The sequence below is a fragment of the Spermophilus citellus genome (assembly GCF_964194105.1).
Source record: "Spermophilus citellus genome assembly, chromosome: 13".
Taxonomy (NCBI): domain Eukaryota; kingdom Metazoa; phylum Chordata; class Mammalia; order Rodentia; family Sciuridae; genus Spermophilus; species Spermophilus citellus.
The window spans coordinates 46,463,746-46,478,011 of NC_138193.1; the positions used below are offsets into that span (position 1 = coordinate 46,463,746).

The following is a 14,266-nucleotide window of genomic DNA, read 5'->3' on the forward strand; positions in this document are numbered from 1 at the left end:
ATGAGTCATCAGGATAGAAGAAGGTACAGAGATTCAAACCAAGGGAATGAGTAAACTGCTGAATGAAATAATTACAGAAAACTTTCCAGAAATAAAAAAGGAAACAGATATACAAATTGAAGATGCATACAGGACACCGAGCACACAAAATCACAGTAGACCAATGCCAAGACACATTGTTATGAAGATATCCAATATACAGAACAAAGAGAAAATATTAAAAGCTACAAGAGAAAGGAGACAGATTATATTCAGGGGTAAACCAATAAGGTTAACAACGGATTTTTCATCACAGACACTGAAAGCAAGAAGGTCATGGAACAATGTATTTCAAACACTGAAAGACAATGGATGCCAACCAAGAATTCTGTATCCAGCAAAATTAAGCTTCAGGTATGACAACGAAATAAAATTCTTTCATGATAAACAAAAGTTAAAAGAATTTGCAGCCAGAAAACCAGCATTGCAAAGCATTTTGAGCAAAACACTACACGAGGAAGAAATGAAAAACAATAACGAAAACCATCAGAGGGAAGTGCCTCGGTAAAGACAGAGGGCGAGGGGAAAGATAATGATGCAGAAACAAACTAAATTTTTTAAAAAAAGGATAAATAATCAAACATGGATGGAAGTACAAACCATATATCAATAGTAACTCTGAATGTTAATGGCTTAAACTCCCCAATAAAGCGACATAGGCTGGTATCATGGATTAAAAAAACAAATCCAACAATATGCTGACTCCAGGAGTCACATCTGATTGGAAAAGACATACACAGGCTGAAGGTGAAAGGATGGGAATAAATATACCACGCACACGGTCCTCGTAAGCAAGCAGGGGTGGCGATCCTCATATCGAATAAAATCGACTTCAAGACTAAGTTAATCAAAAGGGATAAAGAAGGACATTATACACTGTTAAAAGGAACCATTCACCAACAAGACATAACAATTATCAATATTTATGCACCAAATAATGGTGCTGCGACATTCATAAAACAAATTCTCCTCAAGTTCAAGAATCAAATAGACCACAACACAATAATTATGGGTAACTTCAACACACCTCTCTCACCATTGGACAGATCCTCCAAACAAAAGTTGAATAAAGAAACTATAGAACTCAATACCACAATCAATAACCTAGGCTTAACTGACATATATAGAATATGTCAACCATCATCAAATGGGTATACTTTTTTCTCAGCAGCACATGGATCCTTCTCAATAATAGACCATATATTATGCCATAGGGCAACCCTCAGTAAATATAAAGGGGTGGAGATAATACCATGCATTTTATCTGATCATAATGGAATGAAACTGGAAATCAATGATAAAAGAAGGAAGGAAAAATCCTACATCACATGGAAAATGAACAATATGTTACTGAATGATCAATGGGTTACAGAAGACATAAAGGAGGAAATCAAAAAATTCTTAGAGATAAATGAAAATACAGACACAACATATCGGAATCTATGGAACACAATGAAAGCAGTTTTAAGAGGAAAATTCATCGCCTGGTGGTCATTCCTCAAAAAAAGAAAAAAACAACAAATAAATGAGCTCACACTTCATCTCAAAGCCCTAGAAAAGGAAGAGCAAAACAACAGCAAATGTAGCAGAAGGCAAGAAATAATTAAAATCAGAGCGGAAATCAATGAAATTGAAACAAAAGAAACTATTGAAAAAATTAACAAAACTAAAAGTTGGTTCTTCGAAAAAATAAATAAGATCGACAGACCTTTAGCCATGCTAACGAAGAAAAGAAGAGAGAGAACTCAAATTACTAACATACGGGATGAAAAAGGCAATATCAAAACAGATGCTACAGAAATACAGAAGACAATTAGAAATTATTTTGAAAACCTATATTCCAATAAAATAGAAGATAGTGAAGACATCGATAAATTTCTTAAGTCATATGATTTGCCCAGACTGAGTCAGGAGGATACACACAATTTGAACAGACCAATACCAATGGATGAAATTGAAGAAGCCATCAAAAGACTACCAACCAAGAAAAGCCCAGGACCGGATGGCTATACAGCGGAGTTTTACAAAACCTTTAAAGAAAAATTAATACCAATACTTTTCAAGTTATTTCAGGAAATAGAAAAAGAGGGAGCTCTTCCAAATTCATTCTATGAGGCCAACATCACCCTGATTCCGAAACCAGACAAAGACACCTCAAAGAAAGAAAACTACAGACCAATATCTCTAATGAACCTAGATGCAAAAATCCTCAATAAAATTCTGGCGAATCGAATACAAAAACACATCAAAAAAATTGTGCACCATGATCAAGTAGGATTCATCCCTGGGATGCAAGGATGGTTCAATATACGGAAATCAATAAATGTTATTCACCACATCAATAGACTTAAAGATAAGAACCATATGATCATCTCGATAGATGCAGAGAAAGCATTCAACAAAGTACAGCATCCCTTTATGTTCAAAACATTAGAAAAACTAGGGATAACAGGAACTTACCTTGACATTGTAAAAGCTATCTATGCTAAGCCTCAGGCTAGCATCATTCTGAATGGACAAAAGTTAAAGGCATTCCCTCTAAAATCTGGAACAAGACAGGGATGCCCTCTATCACCACTTCTATTCAATATAGTTCTCGAAACACTGGCCAGAGCAATTAGACAGACGAAAGAAATTAAAGGCATAAAAATAGGAAAAGAAGAACTTAAATTATCACTATTTGCAGATGACATGATTCTATACCTAGAAGACCCAAAAGGGTCTACAAAGAAACTACTAGAACTAATAAATGAATTCAGCAAAATGGCAGGATATAAAACCAACACGCATAAATCAAAGGCATTTCTGTATATCAGCGACAAAACTTCTGAAACGGAAATGAGGAAAAACACTCCATTCACAATATCCTCAAAAAAAGTAAAATACTTGGGAATCAACCTAACAAAAGAGATGAAAGATTTATACAATGAAAACTACAGAACCCTAAAGAGAGAAGTAGAAGAAGATCTTAGAAGATGGAAAAATATACCCTGTTCATGGATAGGCAGAACTAACATTATCAAAATGGCGATATTACCAAAAGTTGTCTATAGGTTTAATGCAATGCCAATCAAAATCCCAAGGGCATTTCTTGTAGAAATAGATAAAGCAATCATGAAATTCATATGGAAAAATAAAAGACCCAGAATAGCAAAAACAATTCTAAGCAGGAAGTGTGAATTAGGCAGTATAGCGATACCAGATTTCAAACTATATTACAGAGCAGTAGTGACAAAAACAGCATGGTATTCGTACCAAAACAGGCAGGTGGACCAATGGTATAGAATAGAGGACACAGAAACCAATCCACAAAATTACAACTATGTCATATTTGATAAAGGGGCTAAAAGCATGCAATGGAGGAAGGATAGCATCTTCAACAAATGGTGTTGGGAAAACTGGAAATCCATATGCAACAAAATGAAACTGAATCCCTTTCTCTCGCCATGCACAAAAGTTAACTCAAAATGGATCAAGGAGCTCGATATCAAATCAGAAACTCTGCGTCTGATAGAAGAAAAAGTTGGCTCCGATCTACATATTGTGGGGTCGGGCTCCAAATTCCTTAATAGGACACCCATAGCACAAGAGTTAATAACAAGAATCAACAAATGGGACTTACTTAAACTAAAAAGTTTTTTCTCAGCAAGAGAAACAATAAGAGAGGTAAATAGGAAGCCTACATCCTGGGAACAAACTTTTACTCCTCACACTTCAGATAGAGCCCTAATATCCAGAATATACAAAGAACTCAAAAAAGTAAACAATAAGAAAACAAATAACCCAATCAACAAATGGGCCAAAGACCTGAACAGACACTTCTCAGAGGAGAACATACAATCAATCAACAAGTACATGAAAAATGCTCACCATCTCTAGCAGTCAGAGAAATGCAAATCAAAACCACCCTAAGATACCATCTCACTCCAGTAAGATTGGCAGCCACTATGAAGTCAAACAACAACAAGTGCTGGCGAGGATGTGGAGAAAAGGGTACACTGGTACATTGCTGGTGGGACTGCAAATTGGTGCGGCCAATTTGGAAAGCAGTTTGGAGATTCCTGGGAAAGCTGGGAATGGAACCACCATTTGACCCAGCTATTGCCCTTCTCGGACTATTCCCTGAAGACCTTAAAAGAGCATGCTACAGGGATACTGCCACATCGATGTTCATAGCAGCACAATTCACAATAGCTAGACTGTGGAACCAACCCAGATGCCCTTCAATAGATGAATGGATAAAAAAATGTGGCATCTATACACAATGGAGTACTATGCAGCAATAAAAAATGATAAAATCATAGAATTTGCAGGGAAATGGATGGCACTAGAGCAGATTATGCTTAGTGAAGCTAGCCAATCCCTAAAAAACAAATACCAAATGTCTTCTTTGATATAATGAGAGCAACTATGAACAGAGCAGGGAGGAAGAGCAGGAAGAAAAGATTAACATTAAACAGAGACATGAGATGGGAGGGAAAGGGAGAGAAAAGGGAAATTGCATGGAAATGAAGGGAGACCTCATTGCTATACAAAATTACATATAAGAGGTTGTGAGGGGAATGGGAAAATAAACAAGGAGAGAAATGAATTACAGTAGATGGGGTAGAGAGAGAAGATGGGAGGGGAGGGGAGGGGGGATAGTAGGGGATAGGAAAGGTAGAAGAATACAACAATTACTAATAGGGCATTATGTAAAATTGTGGATGTGTAACCGACGTGGTTCTGTAATGTGCATTTGGGGTAAAATTGGGGGTTCATAACCCACTTCAATCTAATGTATGAAATATGATATGTCAAGAGCTTTGTAATGTTGTGAACAACCAATAAAGAAAAAAAAAAAGCTTTGCACATGTTTGTGTCAACCCCCAAATTAAATACATCCTGGAGTATTGCTTGCTTACTAGTTGAATAGGGTTTATTTAAAATTAGAATGCCTTTAGCCAAAACATGCAATTTGTATATAACACACAAACAAACCGCTTCCAATTCCTATCATCCAGTTGCTTTCCATATCCACATCACCTTATTTAATGGTGAAGATTTCTTTTTGTTCATCAGCCATACTCTAATCTTTATTTGGGGAGTGGGGGAATCTGCATCTACTACAGCCACCATAACCACCAAGCACATTCTAGGGAATCTCTCATTGTGCACCTGTGACATGTCCAGATCTTCAACTACTTACAACTATTGGAACTTACTTCTACATCTTACTTCTACATCTTCCATGTCTTTCTTTTACCCATAAGCAACTCACTTTATGGTAATAACCTTAAAGTATTTCTCAGAAAATCCCCATTTAAAATGACTGTCCAGGGGCTGGGGATGTGGCTCAAGCGGTAGCGCGCTCGCCTGGCATGTGGGCGGCCCAGGTTCGATCCTCAGCACCACATACCAACAAAGATGTTGTGTCCGTGGAGAACTAAAAAAAAAAAAATAAAAATATTTAAAAAAAAAATTCTCTCTCTCCTCTCTCACTCTCTCTTAAAAAAATAAAATAAAGGCATTCTGTCCATCTATAACTACAAAAAAAAAAAAATTAAAAAAAAAAAAATGACTGTCCATTCCCCTGCAGAACTATCATTACACCTGGCCTGCCCTGTCCAGCTGTAATGTCAACCTATTCAGCCGCACACAATATCTTATTTGAATAAATGGGGTAGCCTCCCAAATGCCTTTCTTGCTTCCAGTGTCCCTTTCCACACCTTTTGTTCAAGGCCATCAACAGCATTATATTCCTTGCATCCACATATTGGAACTCACATTCCGTTGCAAAAAATCTGGCTCTAAACTGACACTCTGATCTCATATCTCCTCATCCTTCTCTCTCCCACCTATGCTCTACACAGCCAATGCATCTCAGAAGATCCCACAGTTTTTCAACAGACTTTGCTTCCTGAGGGGTGGCCTTCTTTATCTGCCCATCTGGTGGGTTCCTCTTCCTTTCCTCCAGTCCCCTCTTCCTGGCCTTGCTCAATGAGCTTGAGCAATCTCTGAAGCCATTGCCCTTGTTTATGTTTCTGCCACAGCATGAATCACTTTGGTCTGTTACTCATCATCTCCACTCCGCGTCTGAGAACACGAAGGCAGGGACCACATTTTGTCTAACTACGCATCACCAGCTGAATCCCCAACTTGACTTAACATAAGCCAACCCAAACAAAGAAGTATAGCAACAAACATGTATGGAAAATCATTGAAAGGCATTCTCAGGGTGCCTGTGGGAGATGACAAAGTGGGTCCTGAGAATGGGAAACAGTTTGAAGGAAGAGTTAAATGCATCCAACTGATTTCCCACAGAAGACTCGTTGCTCCTCAATGGTGAGTGATTTCCTCTACAAAATAGATGTACACAAGGAGGCCAACACAGAGAAGGCATCAATCTGTGTAAACTCAACTCTGTAAGTTGGTACCTTCTAGGGTTAATATTTTGTGCTTCTATGTCAATGTAATATAGAGTTTTTTTATATTTAGTTCAGATTACAAAGACTTTTGATTAGGCAAGCATTCAAACCACTTAATAAGCTCAATTCCACAAGAGTCTCTGTGCATCCATGACCGAGCCAGACTGCACTAAAAAAAAGAGAGGGTATGTTTACCAGTGTTGTGTGGCCACTCCAATAGACCTCTCATGTTTATCTCCCACCTGTAGAGGTAGATATTAGAGGGTCTCAAAGTAAGAAAATAATAGGACTGTCTCTAGGGCTTTGTGAGGACAAAATTAGCCACATCTAGAAAATTCCACAAAACAAGATAATTAGGTGCCAAAATGTACCAGAGACAGAATTTACTACATAATTAAATTGGCTCCACTGTTTGTGGCTAGGATGAGGAGGTGAGATGTACTAATATCAAGTAGAACAACTGTAGCTGTCTGGCTATCCCCCTAATTGCTTGTGATCAAACATGACCCAGGGTTCTGCACCAGCAGTCTTCCATATTGCGCAAAACGTGAACCTCAGAAACACTTCTTGGTTTGGATATTGAGGAGCTCTCAAAGGCCCATGTGTTAAAGGTTTGTTCCCCAATGTGACTTTTGGGAGGTGGTAGAAACTTCTAAGAGGTGGTGCCTAGTGGGAGTTCTCTGATCAGAGGGGGCATTCCCTTAAAGGAAGTTGTGGGACCCCAGTCTCTTTCTCTTCTTTCAATTTCTGGCCATGAGGCAGATTGTTTTGCTCTTCCACACATACCCCGCCATGATGTACTCTCCTCTCACAGACCCAAAAGCAAAGGGAGAATCAGTTATGGACCAAAACATCCAAAACTGTGTGCCAAAATAAACCATTTTTTTTCCTTAAGTTGATTTACCTTAGGCATTTGTTATAGTAATGAAAAGGTGACTGACACATATGGTGGTAGCCAATTTAAAGTCAAAGGTACCTAAGGATTGCAATCAAATAAATGTTCTCAAAACTGTACTAGCACATTGGTTTTATTTTAATAGTGTTAATACACAACCCAAGGGAATGGTTGAAAACAAGAAAAATAAGGTTTGTGATGTAAATGAATAGTATGTTGTAGTTCCAATCTCAAAGAATGGAACCATCTTATGCATTTCATAAATATGTTTGAATACTCTTGCCACCACCGAATTCTTTAAGTAACACTTGATTAGACTATTTTAAGATATTAACACTTTGTGAAAATAACTGGTCTGGCCAGCTACTTGATAAGAAGCAGGAATTGAATGCTCATGAGAAATCGGAAAGAACCATGAAGGTCCCAAATCCAACACTCTCCTTAACTGGGAACAGCCTCCTCAGAATTGAGGAGAAAAAGGGGTGTCAGAAAGAAGGATGGCTCCATGGTATCAAGAACAGACTCAGGCACTCATCTCAGTCAGTTTCCAGCAGGTGAAAGAGAAGGGACCATTTATGTGTGGCATTCCAAGGTTTCTTGAGAAAACAGCAAAATTGCCATTGAGGGTGAAGCATGTGTAATAGTCTCAGGAGGACAATTTGCATTATGCATTCAAAATCCTTTTAAAGTTCACCCTCTGAACACGAATTCCACATCTCGAATTAAAATATAGGGCACAGTTGCCCAAATATGCAAAGGTATATGTATGAGGCTATTCATCACTGTGTATCCTGTAATGGCTAAAAAACGGTGACATTCGAATTACTAAACAAGAGGGGGAAATTTCTAAGGAACAGACTCTCTATTCAAAACTTAACAGTTTATTTCTGGGTAGTTGGGTTTCAGCTGATTTAATCTTTATTTAGAAATTAATTTTTCATTTTGCTTTTTCTCTTTTTTTTCTTTTATTTTTTTTTTCCTATAATGAAAGCATCCATGAGAAACATACTTATGCCATAGTGGCAGATTGTCAATGATTAAAAAAAAAAAAAAACTAAGAAGTAATGTAAGCAAACTTTGGTAATGTCATAGATTTTTCTGGGAAATCAGCTTTCATGCACCTCCAAAGCACTTTCCCTCATGTATTCCTGACCCTTCACAGTTCTGAGTGTGAGGGAGCAACATGCTGGGCTGCCCTGTCAGATCAATCACCATGCTACTGCTGCCTGTCTTGGGAACATGAAATCAAAGTCTTATGCCAGATGTCTGAACACTATTATCTCTTAAAGATAATAGGGAATGAAGCCAGCCAGAAGATGCCCAGAGTTAGCACCTATGAGGCTTCTACAGTTCCTGACACACTGATTATTAAACCAAACTTAATTATTGAGAACCCTGCCAAGTGCTACAGACCGTGATAGACACAAAGTTTGCTTTCTTTCTTTTTTTTTTTTCTTTTTTTAACTTTTTGACCCAATTCCACCACCAAGGGTGGGCAATCACTTAACCTTTCTCTCCCTTCAATTTCTGTTACAAAACTAGGGAATCAATGAGGCCTGGATTTCTGTTTCAGGTTAGAATTTGTCAGGGCTCCAGTAGAATGATTCTCAAAACTTATCAAATTATGTAGGGCTAATGGTTAGATGCAGATTTACTTGAGTCTGGGGAGAGGCCTCAGAGTATGTATTTCTAACAAGCTCTGAGGTTGCTGGTCTCTGGCCCATACTTGTGAGTCTCAAGACTCTAAAATACATGATCTCATTTAATTCCCCCAAGTGTCCTTTAAGATAGCCATACTTAACCCCATTCCACTGACTTCACTAAGCAGGGAGTGACTTGCTTAGTGTCATCTTGATAAAAAGTAGCAAAGCAGAAATCCCAACTGAGGTGATTGACCTCCTTGATCTCAAGATGTACAATGTCCCTTTCTGTTTGAGAATGTTCTATTTATAATTTATTGTCATACTCATATAAAATAAACAGGACACAAGTGGGTAAAGATAAGCTGTTATTAGCATGGAGAGGAATAAGGGATAACTTCCCAATGGGAAGGGTGCTGGAGTAAGCTGGTTAAGGAATCATAGAGAATTGACATCAACCTTGAAGAATAAAAAGTAAAGTAAGCAAAGATGAACTAAGTATAAAACAACAGTAAAGCCTACCATGCCACGATCAAAGCAGGAATCAGAACAGAGAAGACTTGTGAAGAGGAGCCCAGGGTAACTTGACAGGAGGCCCCCTGAGCTGATGTTTCTTTGGTTTATCTCTATTGCTCATATCATTCATTGAACACAGCAGGTATTTATTTTTTCCCACATTTTTTATTGGTGCATTATAGTTGTACATAATGATGGGATTTGTTGTTACATATTCATTCATACATACACACAATATAACGTTATAATTTGGCCAATATCGCTTCCCAGCGCTTTCCTGCTCCCTCCCTGCCTCCCACCTCTTGTTCTCTTTCCTCTGCTGATCTCCCTTGGATTTTTAGAAGATATACCCCCACCTTTGTTTTCCTTTGTCCTGTCTAGCTTCTGCATATGAGAGAAACAACAACCCTTAACTTTCTAAGCTTCACTTATTTTGCTTAACATGATGATCTTTAGTTCCATCTATTTACCTTCAAATGCCATAATTTCAGTTTTATTTATGGCTGAATAGAATAAACCTCCGTTGTGTATATATATACCACATTTTCTTATCCATTCATCCACTGATGGACACCTAGGTTGTTCCGTAGTTTGGCTCTTGTGAATTGCGTTGCTATAAACATGGGTATGCATGCATCACGGTAGTAAGATGCCTTTAATTCTTCAGGGAAAACACTAGAAGTGGTATAGCTGATTCATATGGTGGTTCCATTCCTAGTCTTTTGAGCAACTTCCATGCTGATTTCCACAGTGGTTGTACTAATTTACAGTCCCACCAAGTACAAATGTGCTCCTTTTTCTCCATATCCTCTCCAGTATTTATTATTATTTGCATTCTTGATGACTGCCATTCTGACTGGTGTGAGATGAAATTTCAGTGTAATGTTGATTTGCATTTCCCTAATTGCTAATAATGTTGAGCAATTTTACCATGTATTTGTGGGCCACTTATATTTCTTCTTTTGAGAGGTATCTGTTTAATTCATTTATCCATTTATTAATTGGGTTATTTGATTTTTTTGGTGTAAATATTTTTGAGCTCTTTATATACTCTAGATATGAATCCTCTGTCACAAGTATAGCTAGCAAAGATTTTTCTCCCATCCTGTGGGTTCTCTTAATCATTTCCTTTGCTATGCAGAAGCTTTTTAATTTGATGCTGTCCCATTATTAACTCTTAATTTATTCGCTGTGCTTTAGGGATCCTATTGAGAATGCCATAGCCTGTGCCTAAAAGCTGGAGTGTTGACCCTATATTTTCTTCTAGAAGTTGCACAGTTTCTGATCTAATTCTGAGATCTCTGATCAATTTTGAGTTGACTTTTATGCAGGATCAGAGATAAGAATTTAGTTTCATTCTTCTACATATGGCCCAGCACCATTTGTTAAAGAGACTGTCTTTTCTCTAATGTATGTTTTTGGCACCTTTGTCAAAGATCAGATGTGTGGGTTTGTCTCTGAGTCTTCAATCCTGTAGCCAGGTACTTTCTTATTGTTATCCATAACACTACCTTGTTTTAAGAGGAGCATACAGTTTGATAGGAATGGCTTCCCCTTTCTAATTTGTTTCTCCTAAGTAGACCCTTTGAGAGAAGCCTTAGGGCTCTCACCCATGGGCTCACAACCATCTGTGGAGGCACTCTATAAAATGCCAGCTGTGTGGTACGTGACCACAGGAACAACAAGGGTAATTCTCTTCTTTCAAAATTGTGACTCCCACTCTCCCCCAATTTCTCTAAGTGTTTCCTTTTAAAGAAAAGCCATGGTTCACTGCTACTGAAAATTAAAGACAACAGAATAAAGATCAAGGTCCAGGCTGGCGCTAGCTAAGGCAGAACATTAAAATCACTACTTGAATTTCTCCCCTCTTGAATATTGACAAAGACTACTAATGGAAAGCCAATCTGGAATGCAAGTTCATTTCAGACATTATTACACTTGTATCACAAATTATTTTGACTAAAATGAAGAAATGAGGTGGCCTTCAGTTGAGATGAATTAGGAAAGGTAATAACATACTGCTGCTGCTGCTGCTACTACTACTACTAACAACAATAATAACAACAACAACAATAATAATAATTGTATGTGGCTTCCTCCACATGAACCCCTCACCACAACATGGAATACCAATAAAAATCCAAGAGCTTATTAGGCAAATTTTAGTTGATAAAGTTGAGGAGAAAAAGAACTAATCAACTCTCCCTCCTCCAAGCTACATTTCTAGCTTCTCCAACTGTACGAACCTTGCTGTCTGAGTTTCTCTCTTCTATTTCCCCCTTAGTTCCAGGTTGTATTTAGCAATTAGCTTTACACCTTAAGCACCCCAGCCATCCTTCCCAGTTGCCAAACCTACAGTTTCAAGATTATTATTCTTTCTGGCCCCAGTTTGGGGGCTATCTTCAGTTCCCAATCACAAGTTGGCAGGATGTTCTGAGGATATATTCCCAGTGCACAACATTTACAAGTGCTGCTATAGCAGTTCAACAAGGTGGGCTCAAGATCCTTCCCCATATAAATATGGAAAATGTCAAGGGTATTTCCAAAGTATGGCAAGCATGTCTCATCAGATATTCAACATGAAAGGAGAAGAATTGCTGATAGAAATCTGTTAGCAGGAAAAAAAGATTGATCAAGTACAGATATTAGCCACATAGATCACCAGTAAATCAGACATTCTCACAAGACAGGTAAAGAGACATGAGAAACAAACAGGAGGGGAAAAAAAAACTCTAGGTGAGTCAGTCTCTCTTTCTCTCTCTCTCTCTCTCTCTCTCTCTCTCTTAGTATGTTGGACATTTAGAAGCATGAAATTAAAACTCATGAAAAACAGCTTTATCGACTTGCTGTGGTGACTCAAAAGTTGTCGTTTCTCCACTCAACTTTGCTGAAACACTTGATTCATGTTGTTCTTATTTAACCTAATTTGCATTGATTTAATCAGTGCTGGTATGCTTTAAATACATAATAAATTGGGATTCTGCAACTTAGATGACTTGGAATAGCTAAATTTCAATAAAGCTCATTTCAATCTGTTAATGTATACAGTTCTGCCAAGGGGTTTAAAACTGTAGAAAAGATGCAACTTGCCACATTAGAGGTGAGAAAGGTTTAAAGACACTATACAGATGAGATGATTTGTGTGATAATAAGGTGAACAGCCATATATATCTTAATTATAGCCTAGAAGCATCTTCTAAGTTCTGAGTAGCACACTTAGAAGAAAATTCACATATAAATGCAGTGAATTTAATTTTATTCTTTCTTTCTTGCCAACACTCAACTCTTTTTTGCCTTTCTGTACCAGCTCTACAAATCAAGTGACATCCAAAGTGGAACCTCTTCTTGCCCATTTGGCAGCCTCTGTCACCACTTTGCCAAACTGCATGCATTAGAACGATTTTCTTCCTAGCAGCCATAGGGATTGGGTGGCTTGTATGCACTGTATTTGCTGAGTGGCTGGCTGCTGTTTACCCCAGCCTGTGCCTGAACAACACCCCCTTCCCCAACCCTTTAGACTTTATGGCTTAATCAGCCAGCCTGCTGTCAGGAATAATTGTTTTGGCAAGAGGTGAAACTACTTTGATGGTGAAATTGTTTGTCTGTCTGTTAAAGTGTTCTGCAGCACCTTAGAAGTGCCAGGACAAAATCTGCAAATGCCCAGTCCAGAGTTAGAAGCAAGAGTGAGAAGAGACAACCATCAGGAATAGCATAGGAAGAACAACACTTGCGGAGGGATAACAAAAGAAAACATCTGTGCCAGTAATAAGCAGTATGACCTTGGATAATCCCCTGATGTCTCTTGGCCTCAGTTTCGTCATGTGCAAAATGAAGGGGGTTGATTTTCTAATGTCTCTTCTAGCTCCTAAGGCAGCATGTGATGTCTAGGACATTTCAAATTTGTGTTCTTTTCAATTAAATGATCCATCTCAAAGATAAATGACCAGGGCAGAGCATAGTTGAATACAAAATGGAATGATTCATGCCCCTATTCATATGACTTTTCCTGAAAAGTCCCACCAGTCTTTAGTGACTTTAATTCCATTGGTTGGTCTCTCCATCTTGGCTGTTAAAGGACACTCAAATTGCTTGACCAATCTGCAAGTGGAACCTGGAATCTGGTAATCTACTTTCCATCCTATCAAAATGAACATGATAGATGTGCCCACACTTTAAGTTCCTAGAGGCAGAAATGATGGGAATTCAAAGACAGGAGCTAGAGATTCACATCCTACTACCTTTTATGATCATGATGGTCAAGAAGGTAGGCTTACACACATTCACTTCCCACCTGCTTACTCAGCCATCCTGAGGATTTTTTTTTTTTTTAAGATGATCAACAGCCCCGGCAGACTAAATAGAAGACAGGGAGAGTTTATTCATTGTAAAGACTCCTACATACAATTAGGAGTGGAATAAACAGACCAGGGCTTCTCTTTATAATTAGGAGAGATACAGCACAATTTAGTACACTCTCAAAGCTTAATCAGGAATCCTCATCATGGAAGAGGGGAATTCATTATGGTTTAAACTACCTCTTTCCTACCCATTCTCTAGGACATTCTCCTGGGGTGAGGCGTATTGCAGGGCTGTGCAATCATCACGAACAGCACATGTCAGAGTTAGTCTTCCCCATGCCATACAGCAGAATCTTTATTCATCTACTGTGTGCTCCACAAATACCTATGTAGTCTGATGAAACCCCAGCAGGATCTCATACAAGCCTCCTTGTACACAGATATGTTTTGCCATACTGGATCTCACATCAC

At 38.3% G+C, this 14,266-nt stretch overlaps 1 protein-coding gene across 7 annotated transcripts in view; it reads right to left on the reverse strand.

Moving 5' to 3' along the window:
- Window positions 1-14,266, reverse strand: part of CTNNA2 (catenin alpha 2) — a gene marked incomplete at its 5' end in the record, with an annotated part of 976,113 nt that overhangs the window by 342,987 nt on the left and 618,860 nt on the right. The gene's annotated exons all lie outside the window — the stretch shown is intronic.